Source organism: Mastomys coucha, unplaced genomic scaffold, assembly GCF_008632895.1.
Source record: "Mastomys coucha isolate ucsf_1 unplaced genomic scaffold, UCSF_Mcou_1 pScaffold21, whole genome shotgun sequence".
NCBI classification, from domain to species: domain Eukaryota; kingdom Metazoa; phylum Chordata; class Mammalia; order Rodentia; family Muridae; genus Mastomys; species Mastomys coucha.
Window position 1 is genome coordinate 115669362 of NW_022196904.1, and position 12816 is coordinate 115682177.

Sequence of the window (12816 nt, forward strand, 5' to 3'; positions counted from 1 at the left end):
TTAATATCTAAAAGGTGAAATGTTCCTTGTATTAATGTTAGCAAGATCTTTACTTTTTCATTACTAAGGAACACTTTAAAAGTTTTAGAGCAAAAGCTGTTAAGAGTCTAGGGAGCTAAAACCGTACTTCTGAGGTCAAGCTTACAGATAAATCGTTTTTAAATAGTTCTCAAAGTATCCTCCCTCCCATCCCCAAATTCTGTATTGTTTCTTACAAAACTTTGGTTAAGAGTAGAAATATATCCAGGCAGATGTATATGCCATACGATAACAAGAACAGTAAAGCCCAACTAATGACCTTGGGTTTTAAAAATAGAAGGCAATTAAGATGTACTCAAAGTTACATTAAGAAAAGCTTTCACTGGATAATATTGAAACAGTCACAAAGGTTAAGAAAATACTGATATCAAAGTACAAATGACTACAATGTTAAAATAGATAAAAGCTACTATATAAGAGCCTCTTTTAAAATCAAAAGAACACAAAGCATGAGTCAGGATGATTTTTCCTGTTCTACTCATGACGTTTTTAGTCTTTGTATTTATAAGGTTGGTTATGTTGACATCCGTAGCGCATCTTACATCTGATGAGGTCGCATTCCAACTTCACAAGGTAGATCTTCCCCAGGAACCTCTGGATCCTGGTCACATCTTCGTCACTGTACAATTTCAAAGTAATGCAGTATGGCCATGATGTGCTGGGGCATGAAGACGTAGCCGGTGTACAGGGCCATCCCCACCACAGAAACCAGCATTGAATTGAACACGGTTCGCTCCCAGGGCTCCAGCATGTAGAGTGCAATGACCAGCAGGTACTGGTAGTAGAACCAGGACATCTAGTTCCATGCTTGCGCCAGCGCCATGCCCGCTATGCGCCTCCCGCGATGCAGCAGCGTCAGGCCGGCCCGCGGCCCGCTCACCTCCCAACTCTGCTTCTTAACCCAGGTTCTTGTGAGGCTGGCTCCAGCTGCTGTGACTTCCCCAACTGTAGCTAATGGCTAATGACTTAAAAGCCTCAGGGGAGCTGAGAAATTGTTGTTCCAAAAGTTGACAGGCAGATAACATCTGCAGGAAGTTCTAAGCCAGTAAACAGGAAGGTCCACATTGACTTTAGAGGGAAATCTGCATATGAAATCATGTACAAAAATTCCTGAAACTCCCAAGTCCCCTGAGCTTCTGTGCAGTCTCCACTCTCAAGACATGCTGCCAAGTCCTGTCCATTGTTCTAATTAAAGACAATCTGCTTCTTTGCAGGTAGGTCTCTTCTCTTTTCACATCACCTAGATCAGTCATGATCAAACGCCAAACAAAATAAAACTTTCTTCCTTACATCACCTTTTAAAGGATATTTTAAATTACAGCAACAGGAAAAGTAATAAAACCCACAGAAAGCATGCAAAAATATGTCCGGGTGGGCCCTGGCTGGCACGACCCAACTGAGTAATGGGTCATCTGGTCCTCTTAGATGTGGCTTAAGGTCAGCTGGATGCTCTGTTGACTCAGATTAGCACCACCCTTAGAAATTCCTGCTCTGATCTGCACGTACTATAGTTGATATTTAAATTAGCCAATCATGTATAACTATGCTGATTCCTTGGTTCCCTCAGACCTTTTTCCTATATAAACCGCTGACCCCTGAGCCTGGTCGTCGATTCCTCTGTCTCCTGTGTGAGATACGTGTTGATCTGGAGCTCCGATATGATATTAAACTGCCTCATGTGTTTACATCAAGACGGTCTCTCGTGACTCCTTGGGTGCATGTCCTCCCAAGATTTGAGTGGGAGTCCCCTCACGAGGGTCTTTCAATACCACTGGCAGGTGGAAATTCCTGCTATACCAAACAGTAAAAAATGTATAATTCTTTGTTTGTTTGAGACAGTGTGTCTTGCCTTTCTATGTAGGCAAGGATGTCCTAGAGCTCCCTGAATAACCAAGTTGGCCTCAAACTCACAGACATCCTCCTGCCTCTGCCTCTTGTGTGCTGGGGAGTGAGTTATCACACTTGACTCTGGAATTCTTCATAATATGATTTTTTTTTCAAATTTATGGATGTAGAACTGAGACAGGATGGGCAGTAGAGCCATTCACTGTGCTGTGATAAGAAATACAAATGGTGGCATACACCTTTAATCCCAGCACTTGGGAGGCAGGGGCAGGTAGATCTTTATGAGTTCAAGGATAGCCTGGTCTGCAGAGTAAGTTCCAGGACAGGCAAGACTACATAGAGAAACCCTGTTTTGATGACCCCCTGTCACTTGCAAAAACAACAACAACAACAACAACAGCAACAACAGCAACAAAGAAATGTAAGATTGATGGTGAAGAGATAGCTCAGCAGTTAAGAGCACTTGTTGCTTTTGCAGAGGACCACAGTTCAGTTCCCAGAATCCACCTGATGGCCCAGAACCATCTGTAACTCTAGTTCTAGAGGATCTGATGCCTTCTTCTGGCCTCCTTGAATACTAGGCATATATGTGGAGTACATATATATATGCAGACAAACTAGTCATATACATAAAATAAAGACAAATATTTTTTAAAAGAGTGGGAGGCAGTTCTCTTGTGTTTATCTTTTTTTAGGTTCATTTTATTGTATGAGTATTTTGCCTGCAGTTTTGTATGTATATGCACTGCAGCAGAAGGCATTTGATTCCCTGGAATTGGCTTTAAGGATGACTGTGAGCCACCATTGGTTGTGGGAATGGAACCCAGGTAAAAAATGTGCAATTCTTTGTTTGAGACAGTGTGTCCTGTCACAAGAAGAAGGGCTCATCTTGTAGTTAAGCATTCTCTGAGCCTTGGTTTTTGAGCAGAGTCTTGTTATGTAACCACAGGTAGCCTAAAACTCACCATGTTTACCAGGCAAGCCTTGATGCTCTACCTCTGTCCCAGAGAATTATCGTAACTTACCTTAGCACAACTAACTTCATGATGGAAAAGCCATTCAGGCTGTAAAATTCAGGAGGTAGGCAACATCACCTAGCAAAAATGAAACCAAAGGCCTAATCCATCAAAGTCCATAGCTATGGGAAAGTCTCTTAATATACTAACCTTTCTATTTGGCTTCTGTTCTGCTTCTTGCTAACTGTTCTTGTTAATTGAAGTATGTCAACCCAGACCATGTTTTTTTGTGCTTAAAAGCTCACCCTGAGAAAGGCTCAGGGCTACACTGATCTACTGAAAGACCCCCATGGGGAGACCCCCCCACTCAAGTCTCGGGAGGATGTGCACCCAAGGAATCACGAGAGACCATCTTGATGTAATTACAAGAGGTATTTTTTAATTTCGGGGCACTCCGGTTCGGAACCACATCTATCTCACACAGGAGAGAGTGGAGCCGACCACGAGGCTCAAAAGTTAGGGGTTTATATAGGGAAAAGGTCTGGGGGAACAAAGGAGTCGGTATGGTTACACATGATTGGCTAGTTCAAATATTAACTATTACGTGCAGAACAGAGTGGAAAATTCCTAAGGTTGGTGTTAATCTGAGTCAACAAAGCATCTGACCTTAAACCATATCTGAGAGGACCAGATGGTTCATTACTTAGTGACCGCCCAGGCACGTCTTTGCAGGCCTGGGCCCTGGACAAGTCCTCATTTGCCTAGACATGTTTTCCTCTATGTTTATAGTTTTATGTCTTCTTGACCTGCCAGCTCTTATGATATCTAACAACTTGCTTGCTCATTCCCAGGCCTATGTGGGCCAGCTTGTGATGGATTCTTAGGCCCATGACTTTTCTTCCTAGTCAGCACAGGTCTAAAGCTTTAATTTTTCCTTTGCCTTGAGCTCTTTCTCGTTTCCTTTGTTTTAAACCTTTTCTTATTTTGACTAAATTATCTTTGACTCTTCCTGAGTGATCTATGTAAAAACAACACTCTTCTTCTATATCTTTTTGGCCTGTTAGTTCCCAGAATGTCTTAACAGCTTGCTTACTTTTGCCCAGGCTTATTTGGACATATTCGACCTTGGTCCACTGTGTTTTTCTCAAACCTGCAATTTTCTCATTAGCCAGCACAAGTCTTAAATTTAACTCTTTCAGTACCACGCACCCAGGGTAGTTTCTGGTCAGCTAATAAAGACTTTCTGTTGGCTCATACCCATTTCTAAGTAGTCTTCTCTGATGACTATCCCCCCAACAAGATTATAGGATTATAGGAGTGCACTACCATGCCTAGTATTCTAGTTTTTTTTTTTTTTTTTACATAGGGTTTCTCTGTGTGGCCTTGGTTGTCCTAGAACTCCCTCTGTAGACTGAGCTGGCCTTGAAGTCACAAAGGTCCACCTACCTCTGCCTCCCAAGTGCTGGGACTAAAGGCATGCACTGCCACTGCCTGCCTCTAAGTTTGATTTTTGTTGCTTTGATAAAACATTTTAACCAAAAGCAACTTAGAGGAACAAAAGGTTCGCTTGGCCTTTTGAACCATGACAGTCCATCATGGAGCCTTGTTGGAGCAGGGATTCAGCAGAAAATATGGATGATTGATTGCTGCTTTCTAGTTTGTTCACTGGCCCAAGTTTAGCTGCTGCCTTCTTTCTTTTCTTTTTCTTTTTTTTGGGGGGGGGTATGTTTCAAGACAGGGTGCCTTTGTGTGATAGCCTTGGCTGTCCTAGACTCACTTTGTAGACCAGGCTGGCCTCAAACTCATAGAAATCCACCTCTCCTTCCTAAGCAATGGAATCAAAGGCATGTGCTGCCATGCCTGCTGGCTTTCCCTTCCTTCCTTCCTTTCTTTCTTTTTCTTTCTCCCTTTATTTATTTCATGTATGTAAGTATACTGTTGCTGTTTTCAGACACTCCAGAAGAGGGCATCAGAGCTCATTACAGGTGGTTGTGAGCCACCATGTGGTTGCTGGGATTTGAATGTAGGACCTTCAGAAGAGCAGTCAGTGCTCTTAACTGCTAAGCCATCTCTCCAGCCCTCTTTCTCCCTTTCTTCCTTTCCTTCTTTCTCTCTTTCTTTCTTTCTTCCTAGACTAGTCTCACTGGCTAGTTTGGAACTCCCTATACCAAACAGGCTAGCCTCAAACTCATAGACATCTAACTGTCTCTGTCTTTTTTTTTTTTTTGGTTTTTCGAGACAGGGTTTCTCAGAAATCCACCTGCCTCTGCCTCTGCCTCCCAAGTGCTGGGATTAAAGGCATGCACCACCACCACCCAGCTGTCTCTGTCTTTTAAATGCTGTTAATTAGCTTTCCTATATAGTCCAAAATCACCTTCCCAGAGATGGTGCTACCTGCAGTGGCTGGGCCTGTCTACATGACAGGTAACGTGGTAGTGCACTCCTATAGCCCTATATAATCCATTAGACAATTTCCCACAGGCCAGTCTGTCTGGGAAATTCCTCAGTGAAGACTGCATTGTCCAGTGGCTCTAGGCCCTGTCAAGTTGATTGTTAAAATTAATGAGGACACCTGACTAGACACATAGAATCAATGAAAGAAAATTATATTTCAAACTTTAAAAATTATGTGTCTATGTGTGGGTATGTGCACATGAGTGCAGGTGCCAGAGGAAGGCAGAAGCATCATTACCCTGGGGGCTGGAATTGCAGACCGTCATAAGCCACCAGCATAGGCACTGGGAACTGAACTTGGGCTCTTTGCAAAAGCAGTACGTGTTTTTAATTGCTCGGCATCTCCCCAGACTCATATGTTTTTTAAAAATTTCTTTGGTAGCCTAAGGGCTAAAGTAGTTTCAGTGTTAAAATGTAAGGTTTCCTAATGGAAAAATATCTGATAGCTTGCTGTGACAGGCACAGTACTGGAATGTCTAATGATCTTGACCTTAGAGCATTTGTAATTCTACCAGAGAATAACAATATGTAACTATAAACTTTAAAAGATTTTCAAAAATATTTCTGTTCTATGTCTAGGCGTATGTATATGTGTATGTGCACCTGTGCAGTGCCCTGAAAGGCCAGAAAAGGGCATCAGATCCTTTGGAGCTAGAGTTACCGGCAGTCTGAGCCAGCTGATGTGAATGCTGGCATTCTAATTCTGTTCTTCATGATTGAGCAGGAAGTGCTCTTAACCACTAAACCATATTGACTTTTTAGGTGTTATGTACAAAATATTAGGATAGATAGTTGGGGTGGGAGCAGTCCCTAGGACCATGCTAAGCAAGTGTCTTACCACTACACTAACTGCCTCATCCACAAGGTAGGTATCCAAAGAGAATACCTTTGTAGCTAAATGTCTGCATATCCGTATCTTCTATTTGCTGGGAAGATTCTGTAAAATATGAGTACCAAACCTAAAATGGCTTATCTGGAATTTAAAAATATTTTTAGGTAAATTTTAAATTCACAGCAAATTTTAGCTTAAAGTACAGAGTTCTCATATGCTTCTTGGGGGCCCTCCTTCCCTATCTTCAACAATCCGATGTGTTTCTGTTGTTTTTTTTCTTCTGGTGCTGAGGATCCGATCCCATCACCTCCCACATGTTAGGCGAGGCTTCTGGAATGATTTTCAGTTCGTTTGATTTATATGAAAGTTTTCGAGGGAGTATGCAAAGACACACACACACACAAACAAGAACTCTGATCTATTAAATCATCATTAAGTACATCAAGGCACAGGTGTCGAAGTGAGAACTACGTTTCCCAGGGTGCAATGCAGCACGTCACAGAGAAGTAACCGGCATGCGCAGAGGAGTCCTCCGCGCTCGACCGCGCTCATAAGAGAAACAGCGTGGTTCTTGACGTGCCGCGAACCTTCGAACGCAAGTGCGAGACTACCCTGTGAGGAAACGTTCCAGTGATTCGCCTGTTCCCGCCATCGCAGTTACCAGCGCGACGTGCTCGTTCTCCCTGGGCTCGGTAGGTGGGACGGGGCCATGGCAAGGTAACTCCACGCAGCGCGGGAACGAAAGGCCAGCGTTCCTGCCCGGCGCCCGGCTCGCTGAGGCGGCTTCTGAGGAGACGCGCACGCGCCCTGGACGGGGAAGGGGGCGGGGCTGTGGGAGCCGGCGCCCTGGGGCTTGCGCGTGCGCCCTACCTCTCTGGAGAGGTGGGAAGCCGCTGGAGCTGGCTAGCCTAGTTGCTCGCACCTGATGTGGGTCCCAGGCGTCAGCACATTTTACTACTTTATCAAAAACGTATTTTTGAGAGGGACTCGATCTGTAGCCCAGGCTGGCCTTGAAATCGCAGTCCTCCTGCCCCAAACCCCAAGTGCTGAGATTTCAGACTGCACATGCCCTAAAGGTGTTCATTTTCACAACAGTAACTTCATCCATTCTCCAGCTCACTCATCTGCCGGCTGACACATGTATCCTAGGACGTCTGAGTTTAGTCATTAGCGCCTTCTACCTGTCAATGTTCAGTTTTCTCTAGGGAGGCTTTGTCTCATGCTGTTAAACAGAAACAGCTCTATCAAGGCCACCTTGACTTCTGGATCCCCAAGTTCAGTGATGAAGGCTTGGTATTAGCATCCTCTTTCATTGCCTCGGTTCTCTCTTATCTAAAGAATTCTTTGCTTCCATTTCTTCATCTTTAACTGTTGTACCATCAAAATACATAAACCTTTCTTCATGTTGTCTTTCTTTCTGTTCACTCCTTGGGCATTGCCTATTTCACGCTTTAAATATAAATAAAATTTATTTTGGTGTTCTCATTTCTATCTTGTAAAAGTATTTAGTGTGTGTGAGGGCAGGCTTGTTCGTTCCATGGTACTTTTGTGGAGGTCAGTTGACAGCTTTCAGGAGCTGGTTCTCTCCTTAGGTCGTGTAGGCTTCTAGGATGGAACTCGGATTATCAGGTTTGGTACAAGCACTGGCCCTCAAATTTATATCTTGTAACTCAGCATTCTGTTGTGTTAGAACTCACAGGGAAAGACCAAATCTTAGACTCAATTCAAATTTAGATTAAATTTATTGGTTACTTCTAGGCAGTAGACAGTAATAGGCAGAAGGATGGCAGCCTTAGAGCCAAACAGCATGCCATGTGGAGCGATCTAAAGGAAGGAAGGGGGCTGGAGAGATGACTCAGCGGTTAAGAGCGCTGACTGCTCTTCCAGAAGTCCTGAGTTCAATTCCCAGCAACCACATGGTGGCTCACAACCATCTGTAATGGGGATCCAATGCCCTCTTCTGGTGTGTCTGAAGACAGTGACAGTGAAATAAATAAATCTTAAAAAGGAGGGGGGGGGGTTGGAGAGATGGCTCAATGGTTAAGAGCACTAACTTCTCTTCCAAAAGTCCTGAGTTCAAATCCTAGCAACCACATGGTAGCTCACAACCATCCGTAATGAGATCTGATGCCCTCTTCTGGAGTGTTTGAAGACAGCTACAGTGTACTTACATATAATAAATAATAAGTAAATCTTAGCCAGGCAGTAGTGGCGCATGCCTTTAATCCCAGCACGTGGGAGGCAGAGACAGGCAGAATTCTGAGTTCGAGGCCAGCCTGGTCTACAAAGTGAGTTCCAGGACAGGAGGGCTACACAGAGAAACCCTGTCTCAAAAAAAAAATTTTTTTTTTTTAAAGGAAGGAAAGGTTTATTAAGGAGAATATCAAAGGTGTGCATTACAATCATCAATGAAATCCATAGATGGGGAAGACAATTGTTTTTCTCCCCTCAGTTGTTTCTCTTTCCCATTGTATAGTAATAAAACACTACTTCATCCCAGTCCCACAGTTAAGCAAGTCTACAAAAGCAGAAAGCAGGAACACAATTACCTTATTCTTATCTTGCCTGCAGGGCAAAGGTTGCCCTTAAGGGTTGGTTGACTGCCTGGTATCATAAGTTTCTTTAGCCATCACAGAGGAGTTATGTGTGAATTATTACACAGGTCTGAGCACTCTGGGAAAGTGTCACTATTTGACTGGGACAGAGCAGGTACTAATACAGTACCATGAGGTTAGGGCTGGCTCTCACAGCCCCACAATTCTACCTTGAACTCAAGATTGATTTTTATGTTTACTTAGGTTTGTTTGTGTATCTTTATTATTTAAAGATAGTTTGCAAATATATGGAGAGTCTGGTCTCCTTATGTAGCTCTAGCTGTCCTTAAACTCATTCCATGCTGGCCTGGAACTCACAGAGATCTGCTTGCCTCTGCCTCCCTAGTGCTAAGATTAACATCATGGGCTACTATGCCTGGCAACATTTTGTTTTTTAAAGGTTTTTTTTTTATTTGTATGAGTGTTTGGCTTAAAGTATTGTTTTTTAAAGATTTATTTATATATTTTTAAAATATTTATTTATTTATTTAGTTTTTTCGAGACAGGGTTTCTCTGTGTAGACCTGGCTGTCCTGGAACTCACTCTGTAGACCAGGCTGGCCTTGAACTCAGAAATCCGCCTGTCTCTGCCTCCCAAGTGCTGGGATTAAAGGCGTGTGCTACCACTGCCCGGCCCAAGATTTATTTATTTTGTGTATGAGTACACTGTTTCTGTCTTCAGACATACCAGAGAGGGCATCAGATCCCATTACAGATGGCTATGAGCTACCATCTGTAATGGTGGTTGCTGGGAATTGAACTCAAAACCTCTAGAATAGCAGCCAGTGCTCTTTTTTTTGTTTGTTTGTTTTTTTCAAGACAGGGTTTCTCTGTGTAGACCTGACTGTCCTGGAACTCACTTTGTAGACCAGGTTGGCCTTGAACTCAGAAATCCGCCTGCCTCTGCCTCCCAAGTGCTGGGATTAAAGGCATGCGCCACCACTTCCCGGATGCGCCAGTGCTCTTAACCATTGTGCCATCTCTCCAGTCCTGCTTGATGTATATTTATGCACCACATGCAGAGGCCAGAAGAGGTAGTTACTGGATCTTCTGGAGCTAGAACAGAGGGTTGTTAGCCACCATGTAGGTGTTAGGAATCAAATCTAGGTCCTCTAGAAGAATAGACTCTTGACTACTGAGCCATTTCTCCAGCTCATCGTCATCAACACCACTACCACCACCATCATTATCCATCATTATCATTTTGAGATAGGATTTCACTCTGTAGTCCAAACTGAATTTGAACTTATGGTGATCCTCCTGTCTTGGTCTCATGAATTCTGCAGCTCTTATATCCAGCTCTGACATTATATCTCCTCTTGAATGTCAGATAGGCATTTCAAATGTGGCCCAAACTGAAATTTTTAGTTTTATCCTTACATTCTCATGCTTTCAGTCATGTTCCCATTCCTCCAGATACTTGGGCTCAGAACTTGGAGTTATTTGTGGTGTTCCCCAACTCTTCCCCATCAGTGTGTTAGAACCTATTTACTCCTTTTGTTGTTGTTGTTCTTTTGAGACAGGGTTTCTCTGAATAGCCCTGGCTGTCCTGGAATTCACTCTGTAGACCAGGCTGGCCTCGAACTCAGAAATTGAGTTCTCTGCCTCTGCCTCCCAAGTGCTGGGATCAAAGGTGTGCGCCACCACCTGCGCCACCACCTCCTGGCTGGAGTATCATTTCTCAGTGCCTAATTGGTAGATCCCTTTTTGCTTGAGAATTTTTGTTCTGATTTTTTATTTATTTATTTATTTATTTATTTTTCATTTTTCAAGTCAGGATTTCTCTTTATAGCCCTGGTTGTCGTGGAACTCACTCTGTAGACCAGGCTGGCCTCGAACCTGATATTCTTGTTTGTATTCAGGTTTATCCATTTATGTATTGTACTGGTTTCCTTTCTGCTGCTGTGATAAAACACCTCGTGATAAAATCCACTTGAAAGAGAAAGGGTTTGTTTGGCTCACCACTCTGGATTGTAGTAAGAAAAGAAAAGAAAAAAAAAGAAAGAAAAAAGGCCTGAGAACTTGACCTAGAGCAGAACCCAAGCTGCACTCACATACCAGGAAGGACCCCAGGGCTTGTGTCCAGAGTCACTCCCTAGCTACTTCCTAGCAACAGTTAATCAGAGATTAGTCTGATTGTTTCAGATGTTCTTTCAGACTGTTTGTTGACTGTATACAGTCTTGCTTCAGAGTACCCATCTGTTAGCTTATAGTCATTCTATTAGATGCTTGCCAGACGGACACCCCCTCCATCACCCCTCACTTCCCTATTTTCCTATAAAAACTTGTTCTGCTGAGGGGTCGAGACTGCTCTGCCTTCCCTCTGTGTGTCAGGATTGGGTTGGAGGAGAGGCCAAGCCTGAGCTTGTAATAAAGAGACCCTAATGCTATTACATCTGAAAAGGCTCCTTGGTGGTCTTTTAGGGTTCATGAATGCTTCCTGGCACAATACCTGCTTGTGTTCAACCCCCTCTCTACATTACACAGTGGTCCAAGACCTAACCCAGGAAACAGTGCCACCATGAGCAGGTGGTTTTCCCATTCAGTTAAGATAATGAAGATATTCTCTCACAGACCAACCTGATCTAGACAGTGAGAATCTTTTTCCCTGTTTTTTTTTTTTTCTTGCCAGTCTGACACACAAATCACATCACTATTCAGCTCTAACCTTTTTTTTCTTATTCACAAAGATCTTATTAATATCTGCATCTTAATATAAAACACACTGCAAACTAAAACTAGAAATCCCATTTTTTTTGTTTTTCTGAGACAGAGTTTCTCTGTATAGCCCTGGCTGTCCTGGAACTCACTCTGTAGAGCAGTACAGCCTTGAAGTCAGAGATCCAGTTGCCTCTGCCTTTGCCTGGCCAGCCTGGACTACAAAGTGAGTTCTAGGACAGCTAGGGCTATACAGAGAAAACCTGTCTCGAAAAAAAAAAGAAAAAAGAAATAATGAGGTAATGAAAGTGTTTTGAGTTTATAATCTCATATATCCTTGTGAGCATTATAATCTCATGGGACTACTGTCAGGTTCATGCCATCAGTTTTTGCTGATGTGGCATTCTTTGGCATGTGGCTATATTTGTTTAATATCTGTGTCCATTTTGCATTGTTTTTCTTTCACTACTGCATATCCTTTATGTCTTAGATAATTAGTAAATGCTACTGAATGGAATTATGAGGGGGGATAATTTTCCTGCATGGGGGTGGGAGGAGTAGTAAATAGTCTACCCGGAAGATGTTAAAACCCTTGAGTAGCTCAGCTTCAAACCTGTTTCAGTGTTCTCAGCTGAAAGACTGCTCTAAGGGGACTCAGCTCCATTCAGCAATGTGATTTAACAGCAGCATGTGCCAAGGCCTGTGCAGAACAGAAAGATGACTAGAGTAGCAGCCTGTATGCTCCAGGCTCGTCATCTGGTGGGACAGCTGTCAGTGAAACAGTCATGTGCCTTAGTGACAGGTGCAAGAACAGAAGTTTACTGAGAAGGCTGAGGCTGGAGAAATAGGAGTTCAGTGCCAGCTTGGACTGCACAGTGAAACCCTGCCTCTAAAGCAATAAAATAAGCTCAGCATGGTGCCTCACACCTTTAATCCTAGCAATGGGGAGGCAGAGACAGATGATTCTCTGTGAGTTCTATGTGAAAAGTTCCAGGGCAGTCAGAGTTGCATAGTAAGACTGTCTCAAAACAACAATAAAAACATAAGAAAACAAGAATATAAAGTTTTTTTTGTTTTTGTTTTTTGGTTTTTCAAGACAGGGTTTCTCTGTATAGCCCTGGCTGTCCTGGAACTCACTCTGTAGACCAGGCTGTCCTCAGAAAAAACTCAGAAATCCACCTGCCTCTGCCTCCCAAGTGCTGGGATTAAAGGCATGCGCCACCACTGCCCAGCCGAATATAAAGTTTAAATGCAGGGCTTAGGCACTTTCCAGAAGTTTCGATTGGCCATAGCCTTGGGGTAAATGGAGGAGCCTGTAGCTGTTTGACTATATTCTCCTGAATGACCTGGAACTTGCTTTGTAAACCAGATTGGCCTCAAATATACAGAGACCTGCCTGCTTCTTTCTCCACAGTGCTGGAGTTAAAGGCATATGCCAC

General features: G+C 43.3%; 1 protein-coding gene, 1 long non-coding RNA gene and 1 pseudogene across 2 annotated transcripts in view; 1 reads left to right on the forward strand and 2 right to left on the reverse strand.

Annotated features, from left to right (window-relative positions):
- The window catches only part of LOC116102965, a 9938-nt gene extending 1203 nt beyond the window's left edge, over window positions 1-8735 (reverse strand). Inside the window, exons 1-2 of the long non-coding RNA XR_004123339.1 lie at window positions 8676-8735; window positions 2910-2978 (exon numbers count right to left, since the gene is read on the reverse strand). This is a non-coding gene — a long non-coding RNA (uncharacterized LOC116102965). The remainder of the gene's footprint in view (window positions 1-2909; window positions 2979-8675) is intronic.
- LOC116102963 lies at window positions 593-865 on the reverse strand (annotated as a pseudogene).
- Window positions 6650-12816, forward strand: part of Sgf29 (SAGA complex associated factor 29) — a 35505-nt gene continuing 29338 nt past the window's right edge. The window contains exon 1 of the mRNA XM_031388286.1: window positions 6650-6818. The gene's annotated coding sequence lies outside the window, so the exon portion shown is untranslated. The remainder of the gene's footprint in view (window positions 6819-12816) is intronic.